Genomic DNA, 13,453 nt, shown 5'->3' with positions numbered 1-13,453 from the left:
TTAAAAATGCTACGGAACTCTTCCATTGTTCACGGAATTCTGGTGAAGTTTAAAAATGCTACGGAACTCTTCCATTGTTATTCTTAATTCTGCTGAAGTTTAAAAATGGTACGGAACTCTTCCATTGTTCTTCGGAATTCTGCTGAAGTTTAAAAATGCTATGGAACTCATCCATTGTTCTTCTGAATTCTGCTAAAGTTTAAAAATGCTACGGAACTCTTCCATTGTTCTCGGAATTCTGGTGAAGTTTAAAAATGCTACGGAACTCTTCCATTGTTCTCAGAATTCTGCTGAAGTTTAAAAATGCTATGGAACTCTTCCATTGTTCTTCGGAATTCTGCTGAAGTTTAATAATGCTACGGAACTTTTCCATTGTTCTTCGGAATTCTGATGAAGTTTAAAAATGCTACGGAACTCTTCCATTGTTCTTCGGAATTCTGCTGAAGTTTAAAAATGCTACGGAACTCTTCCATTGTTCTTCGGAATTCTGCAGAAGTTTAAAAATGCTACGGATCTCTTCCATTGTTCTTGGAATTCTGGTGAAGTTTAAAAATGCTATGGAACTCTTCCATTATTCTCAGAATTCTGCTGAAGTTTATAAATTCTACGGTACTCTTCCATTGTTCTTGGGAATTCTGCTGAAGTTTAAAAATGTTACGGATCATTTCCATTGTTCTTCGGAATTCTGCTGAAGTTTAAATATGCTAAGGAACTCTTCCATTGTTCTTCGGAATTCTGCTGAAGTTTAAAAATGCTACGGAACTCTTCTATTGTTCTTCGGAATTCTGCTGAAGTTTAAAAATGCTACGGAACTCTTCCATTGTTCTTCTGAGTTCTGCTGAAGTTTAAAAATGCTGCGGAACTCTTCCATTGTTCTTCGGAATTCTGATGAAGTTTAAAACTGCAACGGAACTCTTCCATTGTTCTTCGGAATTCTGCTGAAGTTTAAAAATGCTACGGAACTCTTCCATTGTTCTCGGAATTCTACTGAAGTTTAAAAATGCTATGGAACTCTTCCTTTGTTCTTCCGAATTCTGCTGAAGTTTAAAAATGGTACGGAACTTTTCCATTGTTCTTTGGCATTCTGATGAAGTTTAAAAATGCTACGGAACTCTTCCATTGTTCTTCGGAATTCTGCAGAAGTTTAAAAATGCTACGGAACTCTTCCATTGTTCTTGGAATTCTGGTGAAGTTTAAAAATGCTACGGAACTCTTCCATTATTCTCAGAATTCTGGTGAAGTTTATAAATTCTGCGGTACTCTTCCATTGTTCTTGGGAATTCTGCTGAAGTTTAAAAATGTTACGGATCATTTCCATTGTTCTTTGGAATTCTGCTGAAGTTTAAAAATGCTACGGAACTCTTGCATTGTTCTTCGGAATTCTGCTGAAGTTTAAAAATGCTATGGAACTCTTCCATTGTTCTCGGAATTCTGGTGAAGTTGAAAAATGCTACGGAACTCTTCCATTATTCTCGGAATTCTGGTGAAGTTTAAAAATGCTACGGAACTCATCCATTGTTCTCGGAATTCTGCTGAAGTTTAAAAATGCTACGGAACTCTTCCATTGTTCTTCGGAATTCTGCTGAAGTTTAAAAATGGTACGGAACTTTTCCATTGTTCTTCGGAATTCTGACGTAGTTTAAAAAGGCTACGGAACTCTTCCATTGTTCTTCGGAATTCTGCTGAAGTTTAAAAATGCTACGGAACTCTTTCATTGTTCTTCGGAATTCTGCAGAAGTTTAAAAATGCTACGGAACTCTTCCATCGTTCTTGGAATTCTGTTGAAGTTTAAAAATGCTGCGGAACTCTTCCATTGTTCTTCGGAATTCTGCTGAAGTTTAAAAATGCTACGGAACTCTTCCATTGTTTTTTGGAATTCTGCTGAAGTTTAAAAATGCTGTGGAACTCTTCCATTGTTCTCGGAATTCTTCTGAAGTTTGAAAATGCTACGGAACTCTTCCATTGTTCTTCGGAATTCTGGTGAGGTTTAAAAATGCTACGGAACTCTTCCATTATTCTCAGAATTCTGGTGAAGTTTATAAATTCTGCGGTGCTCTTCCATTGTTCTTGGGAATTCTGCTGAAGTTTAAAAATGTTACGGATCATTTCCATTGTTCTTTGGAATTCTGCTGAAGTTTAAAAATGCTACGGAACTCTTGCATTGTTCTTCGGAATTCTGCTGAAGTTTAAAAATGCTATGGAACTCTTCCATTGTTCTCGGAATTCTGGTGAAGTTGAAAAATGCTACGGAACTTTTCCATTGTTCTTTGGCATTCTGATGAAGTTTAAAAATGCTACGGAACTCTTCCATTGTTCTTCGGAATTCTGCTGAAGTTTAAAAATGCTACGGAACTTTTCCATTGTTCTTCGGAATTCTGCTGTAATTTCAAAAAGCTACGGAACTCTTCCATTGTTCTTCGGAATTCTGCTGAAGTTTAAAAATGCTACGGAACTCTTCCATTGTTCTTCGGAATTCTGCTGAAGTTTAAAAATTCTACGGAACTCTTCCATTGTTTTTTGGAATTCTGCTGAAGTTTAAAAATGCTGTGGAACTCTTCCATTGTTCTCGGAATTCTTCTGAAGTTTGAAAATGCTACGGAACTCTTCCATTGTTCTTCAGAATACTGCTGAAGTTTAAAAATGCTACGGAACACTTCCTTTGTTCTTCGGAATTCTGCTGAAGTTTAAAAATGCTACGGAACTCTTCCATTGTTCACGGAATTCTGGTGAAGTTTAAAAATGCTACGGAACTCTTCCATTGTTCTTCGGAATTCTGCTGAAGTTTAAAAATGCTATGGAACTCTTCCATTGTTCTTCTGAATTCTGCTAATGCTTAAAAATGCTACGGAACTCTTCCATTGTTCTCGGAATTCTGGTGAAGTTTAAAAATGCTACGGAACTCTTCCATTGTTCTCGGAATTCTACTGAAGTTTAAAAATGCTATGGAACTCTTCCATTGTTCTTCGGAATTCTGCTGAAGTTTAAAAATGGTACGGAACTTTTCCATTGTTCTTTGGCATTCTGATGAAGTTTAAAAATGCTACGGAACTCTTCCATTGTTCTTCGGAATTCTGGTGAGGTTTAAAAATGCTACGGAACTCTTCCATTATTCTCAGAATTCTGGTGAAGTTTATAAATTCTGCGGTGCTCTTCCATTGTTCTTGGGAATTCTGCTGAAGTTTAAAAATGTTACGGATCATTTCCATTGTTCTTTGGAATTCTGCTGAAGTTTAAAAATGCTACGGAACTCTTGCATTGTTCTTCGGAATTCTGCTGAAGTTTAAAAATGCTATGGAACTCTTCCATTGTTCTCGGAATTCTGGTGAAGTTGAAAAATGCTACGGAACTCTTCCATTATTCTCGGAATTCTGGTGAAGTTTAAAAATGCTACGGAACTCATCCATTGTTCTCGGAATTCTGCTGAAGTTTAAAAATGCTACGGAACTCTTCCATTGTTCTTCGGAATTCTGCTGAAGTTTAAAAATGGTACGGAACTTTTCCATTGTTCTTCGGAATTCTGACGTAGTTTAAAAAGGCTACGGAACTCTTCCATTGTTCTTCGGAATTCTGCTGAAGTTTAAAAATGCTACGGAACTCTTTCATTGTTCTTCGGAATTCTGCAGAAGTTTAAAAATGCTACGGAACTCTTCCATCGTTCTTGGAATTCTGGTGAAGTTTAAAAATGCTACGGAACTCTTCCATTGTTCTCAGAATTCTGCTGAAGCTTATAAATTCTATGGTGCTCTTCCATTGTTCTTGGGAATTCTGCTGAAGTTTAAAAATGTTACGGATCAATTCCATTGTTCTTCGGAATTCTGCTGAAGTTTAAAAATGCTACGGATCTCTTCCATTGTTCTTCGGAATTCTGCTGAAGTTTAAAAATGCTACGGAACTCTTCCATTGTTCTTCGGAATTCTGCTGAAGTTTAAAAATGCTACGGAACTCTTCCATTGTTTTTCGGAATTCTGCTGAAGTTTAAAAATGCTGTGGAACTCTTCCATTGTTCTCGGAATTCTTCTGAAGTTTGAAAATGCTACGGAACTCTTCCATTGTTCTTCAGAATACTGCTGAAGTTTAAAAATGCTACGGAACACTTCCTTTGTTCTTCGGAATTCTGCTGAAGTTTAAAAATGCTACGGAACTCTTCCATTGTTCACGGAATTCTGGTGAAGTTTAAAAATGCTACGGAACTCTTCCATTGTTATTCTTAATTCTGCTGAAGTTTAAAAATGGTACGGAACTCTTCCATTGTTCTTCGGAATTCTGCTGAAGTTTAAAAATGCTATGGAACTCATCCATTGTTCTTCTGAATTCTGCTAAAGTTTAAAAATGCTACGGAACTCTTCCATTGTTCTCGGAATTCTGGTGAAGTTTAAAAATGCTACGGAACTCTTCCATTGTTCTCAGAATTCTGCTGAAGTTTAAAAATGCTATGGAACTCTTCCATTGTTCTTCGGAATTCTGCTGAAGTTTAATAATGCTACGGAACTTTTCCATTGTTCTTCGGAATTCTGATGAAGTTTAAAAATGCTACGGAACTCTTCCATTGTTCTTCGGAATTCTGCTGAAGTTTAAAAATGCTACGGAACTCTTCCATTGTTCTTCGGAATTCTGCAGAAGTTTAAAAATGCTACAGATCTCTTCCATTGTTCTTGGAATTCTGGTGAAGTTTAAAAATGCTATGGAACTCTTCCATTATTCTCAGAATTCTGCTGAAGTTTATAAATTCTACGGTACTCTTCCATTGTTCTTGGGAATTCTGCTGAAGTTTAAAAATGTTACGGATCATTTCCATTGTTCTTCGGAATTCTGCTGAAGTTTAAATATGCTAAGGAACTCTTCCATTGTTCTTCGGAATTCTGCTGAAGTTTAAAAATGCTACGGAACTCTTCGATTGTTCTTCGGAATTCTGCTGAAGTTTAAAAATGCTACGGAACTCTTCCATTGTTCTTCTGAGTTCTGCTGAAGTTTAAAAATGCTGCGGAACTCTTCCATTGTTCTTCGGAATTCTGATGAAGTTTAAAACTGCAACGGAACTCTTCCATTGTTCTTCGGAATTCTGCTGAAGTTTAAAAATGCTACGGAACTCTTCCATTGTTCTTCGGAATTCTGCTGAAGTTTAAAAATGCTACGGAACTCTTCCTTTGTTCTCGGAATTCTGGTGAAGTTTAAAAATGCTGCGGAACTCATCCATTGTTCTCGGAATTCTGCTGAAGTTTAAAAATGCTACCAAACTCTTCCATTGTTCTTCGGAACTCTGCTGTAATTTAAAAATGCTACGGAACTCTTCCATTGTTCTTCGGAATTCTGCTGAAGTTTAAAAATGCTACGGAACTCTTCCATTGTTCTTCGGAATTCTGCTGAAGTTTAAAAATGCTACGGAACTCTTCCATTGTTTTTCGGAATTCTGCTGAAGTTTAAAAATGCTGTGGAACTCTTCCATTGTTCTCGGAATTCTTCTGAAGTTTGAAAATGCTACGGAACTCTTCCATTGTTCTTCAGAATACTGCTGAAGTTTAAAAATGCTATGGAACACTTCCTTTGTTCTTCGAAATTCTGCTGAAGTTTAAAAATGCTACGGAACTCTTCCATTGTTCACGGAATTCTGGTTAAGTTTAAAAATGCTACGGAACTCTTCCATTGTTATTCTTAATTCTGCTGAAGTTTAAAAATGCTACGGAACTCTTCCATTGTTCTTCGGAATTCTGGTGAGGTTTAAAAATGCTACGGAACTCTTCCATTATTCTCAGAATTCTGGTGAAGTTTATAAATTCTGCGGTGCTCTTCCATTGTTCTTGGGAATTCTGCTGAAGTTTAAAAATGTTACGGATCATTTCCATTGTTCTTTGGAATTCTGCTGAAGTTTAAAAATGCTACGGAACTCTTGCATTGTTCTTCGGAATTCTGCTGAAGTTTAAAAATGCTATGGAACTCTTCCATTGTTCTCGGAATTCTGGTGAAGTTGAAAAATGCTACGGAACTCTTCCATTATTCTCGGAATTCTGGTGAAGTTTAAAAATGCTACGGAACTCATCCATTGTTCTCGGAATTCTGCTGAAGTTTAAAAATGCTACGGAACTCTTCCATTGTTCTTCGGAATTCTGCTGAAGTTTAAAAATGGTACGGAACTTTTCCATTGTTCTTCGGAATTCTGACGTAGTTTAAAAAGGCTACGGAACTCTTCCATTGTTCTTCGGAATTCTGCTGAAGTTTAAAAATGCTACGGAACTCTTTCATTGTTCTTCGGAATTCTGCAGAAGTTTAAAAATGCTACGGAACTCTTCCATCGTTCTTGGAATTCTGGTGAAGTTTAAAAATGCTACGGAACTCTTCCATTGTTCTCAGAATTCTGCTGAAGCTTATAAATTCTATGGTGCTCTTCCATTGTTCTTGGGAATTCTGCTGAAGTTTAAAAATGTTACGGATCAATTCCATTGTTCTTCGGAATTCTGCTGAAGTTTAAAAATGCTACGGATCTCTTCCATTGTTCTTCGGAATTCTGCTGAAGTTTAAAAATGCTACGGAACTCTTCCATTGTTCTTCGGAATTCTGCTGAAGTTTAAAAATGCTACGGAACTCTTCCATTGTTTTTCGGAATTCTGCTGAAGTTTAAAAATGCTGTGGAACTCTTCCATTGTTCTCGGAATTCTTCTGAAGTTTGAAAATGCTACGGAACTCTTCCATTGTTCTTCAGAATACTGCTGAAGTTTAAAAATGCTACGGAACACTTCCTTTGTTCTTCGGAATTCTGCTGAAGTTTAAAAATGCTACGGAACTCTTCCATTGTTCACGGAATTCTGGTGAAGTTTAAAAATGCTACGGAACTCTTCCATTGTTATTCTTAATTCTGCTGAAGTTTAAAAATGGTACGGAACTCTTCCATTGTTCTTCGGAATTCTGCTGAAGTTTAAAAATGCTATGGAACTCATCCATTGTTCTTCTGAATTCTGCTAAAGTTTAAAAATGCTACGGAACTCTTCCATTGTTCTCGGAATTCTGGTGAAGTTTAAAAATGCTACGGAACTCTTCCATTGTTCTCAGAATTCTGCTGAAGTTTAAAAATGCTATGGAACTCTTCCATTGTTCTTCGGAATTCTGCTGAAGTTTAATAATGCTACGGAACTTTTCCATTGTTCTTCGGAATTCTGATGAAGTTTAAAAATGCTACGGAACTCTTCCATTGTTCTTCGGAATTCTGCTGAAGTTTAAAAATGCTACGGAACTCTTCCATTGTTCTTCGGAATTCTGCAGAAGTTTAAAAATGCTACAGATCTCTTCCATTGTTCTTGGAATTCTGGTGAAGTTTAAAAATGCTATGGAACTCTTCCATTATTCTCAGAATTCTGCTGAAGTTTATAAATTCTACGGTACTCTTCCATTGTTCTTGGGAATTCTGCTGAAGTTTAAAAATGTTACGGATCATTTCCATTGTTCTTCGGAATTCTGCTGAAGTTTAAATATGCTAAGGAACTCTTCCATTGTTCTTCGGAATTCTGCTGAAGTTTAAAAATGCTACGGAACTCTTCGATTGTTCTTCGGAATTCTGCTGAAGTTTAAAAATGCTACGGAACTCTTCCATTGTTCTTCTGAGTTCTGCTGAAGTTTAAAAATGCTGCGGAACTCTTCCATTGTTCTTCGGAATTCTGATGAAGTTTAAAACTGCAACGGAACTCTTCCATTGTTCTTCGGAATTCTGCTGAAGTTTAAAAATGCTACGGAACTCTTCCATTGTTCTTCGGAATTCTGCTGAAGTTTAAAAATGCTACGGAACTCTTCCTTTGTTCTCGGAATTCTGGTGAAGTTTAAAAATGCTGCGGAACTCATCCATTGTTCTCGGAATTCTGCTGAAGTTTAAAAATGCTACCAAACTCTTCCATTGTTCTTCGGAACTCTGCTGTAATTTAAAAATGCTACGGAACTCTTCCATTGTTCTTCGGAATTCTGCTGAAGTTTAAAAATGCTACGGAACTCTTCCATTGTTCTTCGGAATTCTGCTGAAGTTTAAAAATGCTACGGAACTCTTCCATTGTTTTTCGGAATTCTGCTGAAGTTTAAAAATGCTGTGGAACTCTTCCATTGTTCTCGGAATTCTTCTGAAGTTTGAAAATGCTACGGAACTCTTCCATTGTTCTTCAGAATACTGCTGAAGTTTAAAAATGCTATGGAACACTTCCTTTGTTCTTCGAAATTCTGCTGAAGTTTAAAAATGCTACGGAACTCTTCCATTGTTCACGGAATTCTGGTTAAGTTTAAAAATGCTACGGAACTCTTCCATTGTTATTCTTAATTCTGCTGAAGTTTAAAAATGCTACGGAACTCTTCCATTGTTCTTCGGAATTCTGCTGAAGTTTAAAAATGCTATGGAACTCATCCATTGTTCTTCTGAATTCTGATAAAGTTTAAAAATGCTACGGAACTCTTCCATTGTTCTCGGAATTCTGGTGAAGTTTAAAAATGCTACGGAACTCTTCCATTGTTCTCAGAATTCTGCTGAAGTTTAAAAATGCTATGGAACTCTTCCATTGTTCTTCGGAATTCTGCTGAAGTTTAATAATGCTACGGAACTTTTCCATTGTTCTTCGGAATTCTGATGAAGTTTAAAAATGCTACGGAACTCTTCCATTGTTCTTCGGAATTCTGCTGAAGTTTAAAAATGCTACGGAACTCTTCCATTGTTCTTCGGAATTCTGCAGAAGTTTAAAAATGCTACGGATCTCTTCCATTGTTCTTGGAATTCTGGTGAAGTTTAAAAATGCTATGGAACTCTTCCATTGTTCTCAGAATTCTGCTGAAGTTTATAAATTCTACGGTACTCTTCCATTGTTCTTGGGAATTCTGCTGAAGTTTAAAAATGTTACGGATCATTTCCATTGTTCTTTGGAATTCGGCTGAAGGTTAAATATGCTAAGGAACTCTTCCATTGTTCTTCGGAATTCTGCTGAAGTTTAAAAATGCTACGGAACTCTTCCATTGTTCTTCTGAGTTCTGCTGAAGTTTAAAAATGCTGCGGAACTCTTCCATTGTTCTTCGGAATTCTGATGAAGTTTAAAACTGCAACGGAACTCTTCCATTGTTCTTCGGAATTCTGCTGAAGTTTAAAAATGCTACGGAACACTTCCTTTGTTCTTCGGAATTCTGCTGAAGTTTAAAAATGCTACAGAACTCTTCCATTGTTCACGGTATTCTGGTGAAGTTTAAAAATGCTACGGAACTCTTCCATTGTTCTTCGGAATTCTGCTGAAGTTTAAAAATGCTACGGGACTCTTCCATTGTTCTTCTGAGTTCTGCTGAAGTTTAAAAAGGCTACGGAACTCTTCCATTGTTCTTGGGAATTCTGCTGAAGTTTAAAACTGCAACGGAACTCTTCCATTGTTCTTCGGAATTCTGCTGAAGTTTAAAAAGGCTACGGAACTCTTCCATTGTTCTTCGGAATTCTGCTGAAGTTTAAAAATGCTATGGAATTCTTCCATTGTTCTCGGAATTCTGGTGAAGTTTAAAAATGCTGCGGAACTCATCCATTGTTCTTGGAATTCTGCTGAAGTTTAAAAATGCTACGGAACTCTTCCATTGTTCTTCGGAATTCTGCTGTAATTTAAAAATGCTACGGAACTCTTCCATTGTTCTTCGGAATTCTGCTGAAGTTTAAAAATGCTACGGAACTCTTCCATTGTTCTTCGGAATTCTGCTGAAGTTTAAAAATGCTACGGAACTCTTCCATTGTTTTTCGGAATTCTGCTGAAGTTTAAAAATGCTGTGGAACTCTTCCATTGTTCTCAAATTCTTCTGAAGTTTGAAAATGCTACGGAACTCTTCCATTGTTCTTCAGAATACTGCTGAAGTTTAAAAATGGTACGGAACACATCCTTTGTTCTTCGGAATTCTGCTGAAGTTTAAAAATGCTACGGAACTCTTCCATTGTTCACGGAATTCTGGTGAAGTTTAAAAATGCTACGGAACTCTTCCATTGTTCTTTGGAATTCTGCTGAAGTTTAAAAATGCTATGGAACTCTTCCATTGTTCTTCTGAATTCTGCTGAAGTTTAAAAATGCTACGGAACTCTTCCATTGTTCTCGGAATTCTGTTGAAGTTTAAAAATGCTACGGAACTTTTCCATTGTTCTCGGAATTCTAGTGAAGTTTAAAAATGCTACGGAACTCTTCCATTGTTCTCGGAATTCTGCTGAAGTTTAAAAATGCTATGGAACTCTTCCATTGTTCTTCGGAATTCTGCTGAAGTTTAAAAATGCTACGGAACTTTTCCATTGTTCTTCGGAATTCTGATGAAGTTTAAAAATGCTACGGAACTCTTCCATTGTTCTTCGGAATTCTGCTGAAGTTTAAAAATGCTACGGAACTCTTCCATTGTTCTTCGGAATTCTGCAGAAGTTTAAAAATGCTACGGATCTCTTCCATTGTTCTTGGAATTCTGGTGAAGTTTAAAAATGCTATGGAACTCTTCCATTGTTCTCAGAATTCTGCTGAAGTTTATAAATTCTACGGTACTCTTCCATTGTTCTTGGGAATTCTGCTGAAGTTTAAAAATGTTACGGATCATTTCCATTGTTCTTTGGAATTCGGCTGAAGTTTAAATATGCTAAGGAACTCTTCCATTGTTCTTCGGAATTCTGCTGAAGTTTAAAAATGCTACGGAACTCTTCCATTGTTCTTCTGAGTTCTGCTGAAGTTTAAAAATGCTGCGGAACTCTTCCATTGTTCTTCGGAATTCTGATGAAGTTTAAAACTGCAACGGAACTCTTCCATTGTTCTTCGGAATTCTGCTGAAGTTTAAAAATGCTACGGAACTCTTCCATTGTTCTTCGGAATTCTGCTGAAGTTTAAAAATGCTATGGAACTTTTCCATTGTTCTCGGAATTCTGGTGAAGTTGAAAAATGCTACGGAACTCTTCCATTGTTCTCGGATTTCTGGTGAAGTTTAAAAATGCTACGGAACTCATCCATTGTTCTCGGAATTCTGCTGAAGTTTAAAAATGCTGCGGAATTCTTCCATTGTTCTTCGGAATTCTGCTGAAGTTTAAAAATGGTACGGAACTTTTCCATTGTTCTTCGGAATTCTGACGAAGTTTAAAAAGGCTACGGAACTCTTCCATTGTTCTTCGGAATTCTGCTGAAGTTTAAAAATGCTACGGAACTCTTCCATTGTTCTTCGGAATTCTGCAGAAGTTTAAAAATGCTACGGAACTCTTCCATTGTTCTTGGAATTCTGCAGAAGTTTAAAAATGCTACAGAACTCTTCCATTGTTCTCAGAATTCTGCTGAAGCTTATAAATTCTACGGTGCTCTTCCATTGTTCTTGGGAATTCTGCTGAAGTTTAAAAATGTTACGGATCAATTCCATTGTTCTTCGGAATTCTGCTGAAGTTTAAAAATGCTACGGAACTTTTCCATTGTTCTTCGGAATTCTGCTGAAGTTTAAAAATGCTACGGAACTCATCCAATGTTCTTCGGAATTCTGCTGAAGTTTAAAAATGCTACGGAACTCTTCCATTGTTTTGCGGAATTCTTCTGAAGTTTAAAAATGCTACAGAACTCTCTTGCTCTTCAGAATTCTGCTGAAGTTTAAAAATGCTACGGAACACTTCCTTTGTTCTTCGGAATTCTGCTGAAGTTTAAAAATGCTACAGAACTCTTCCATTGTTCACGGTATTCTGGTGAAGTTTAAAAATGCTACGGAACTCTTCCATTGTTCTTCGGAATTCTGCTGAAGTTTAAAAATGCTACGGGACTCTTCCATTGTTCTTCTGAGTTCTGCTGAAGTTTAAAAAGGCTACGGAACTCTTCCATTGTTCTTCGGAATTCTGCTGAAGTTTAAAACTGCAACGGAACTCTTCCATTGTTCTTCGGAATTCTGCTGAAGTTTAAAAAGGCTACGGAACTCTTCCATTGTTCTTCGGAATTCTGCTGAAGTTTAAAAATGCTATGGAATTCTTCCATTGTTCTCGGAATTCTGGTGAAGTTTAAAAATGCTGCGGAACTCATCCATTGTTCTTGGAATTCTGCTGAAGTTTAAAAATGCTACGGAACTCTTCCATTGTTCTTCGGAATTCTGCTGTAATTTAAAAATGCTACGGAACTCTTCCATTGTTCTTCGGAATTCTGCTGAAGTTTAAAAATGCTACGGAACTCTTCCATTGTTCTTCGGAATTCTGCTGAAGTTTAAAAATGCTACGGAACTCTTCCATTGTTTTTCGGAATTCTGCTGAAGTTTAAAAATGCTGTGGAACTCTTCCATTGTTCTCGGAATTCTTCTGAAGTTTGAAAATGCTACGGAACTCTTCCATTGTTCTTCAGAATACTGCTGAAGTTTAAAAATGGTACGGAACACATCCTTTGTTCTTCGGAATTCTGCTGAAGTTTAAAAATGCTACGGAACTCTTCCATTGTTCACGGAATTCTGGTGAAGTTTAAAAATGCTACGGAACTCTTCCATTGTTCTTTGGAATTCTGCTGAAGTTTAAAAATGCTATGGAACTCTTCCATTGTTCTTCTGAATTCTGCTGAAGTTTAAAAATGCTACGGAACTCTTCCATTGTTCTCGGAATTCTGTTGAAGTTTAAAAATGCTACGGAACTCTTCCATTGTTCTCGGAATTCTAGTGAAGTTTAAAAATGCTACGGAACTCTTCCATTGTTCTCGGAATTCTGCTGAAGTTTAAAAATGCTATGGAACTCTTCCATTGTTCTTCGGAATTCTGCTGAAGTTTAAAAATGCTACGGAACTTTTCCATTGTTCTTCGGAATTCTGATGAAGTTTAAAAATGCTACGGAACTCTTCCATTGTTCTTCGGAATTCTGCTGAAGTTTAAAAATGCTACGGAACTCTTCCATTGTTCTTCGGAATTCTGCAGAAGTTTAAAAATGCTACGGAACTCTTCCATTGTTCTCGGAATTCTGCTGAAGTTTAAAAATGCTATGGAACTCTTCCATTGTTCTTCTGAATTCTGCTGAAGTTTAAAAATGCTACGGAACTCTTCCATTGTTCTCGGAATTCTGTTGAAGTTTAAAAATGCTACGGAACTTTTCCATTGTTCTCGGAATTCTAGTGAAGTTTAAAAATGCTACGGAACTCTTCCATTGTTCTCGGAATTCTGCTGAAGTTTAAAAATGCTATGGAACTCTTCCATTGTTCTTCGGAATTCTGCTGAAGTTTAAAAATGCTACGGAACTTTTCCATTGTTCTTCGGAATTCTGATGAAGTTTAAAAATGCTACGGAACTCTTCCATTGTTCTTCGGAATTCTGCTGAAGTTTAAAAATGCTACGGAACTCTTCCATTGTTCTTCGGAATTCTGCAGAAGTTTAAAAATGCTACGGATCTCTTCCATTGTTCTTGGAATTCTGGTGAAGTTTAAAAATGCTATGGAACTCTTCCATTGTTCTCAGAATTCTGCTGAAGTTTATAAATTCTACGGTACTCTTCCATTGTTCTTGGGAATTC

This window comes from Phyllobates terribilis, unplaced genomic scaffold, assembly GCF_046119375.1.
Source record: "Phyllobates terribilis strain yellow unplaced genomic scaffold, ASM4611937v1 Scaffold_144__1_contigs__length_4642544, whole genome shotgun sequence".
In the NCBI taxonomy this organism is placed as follows: domain Eukaryota; kingdom Metazoa; phylum Chordata; class Amphibia; order Anura; family Dendrobatidae; genus Phyllobates; species Phyllobates terribilis.
This window is presented reverse-complemented; position numbering follows the sequence as displayed.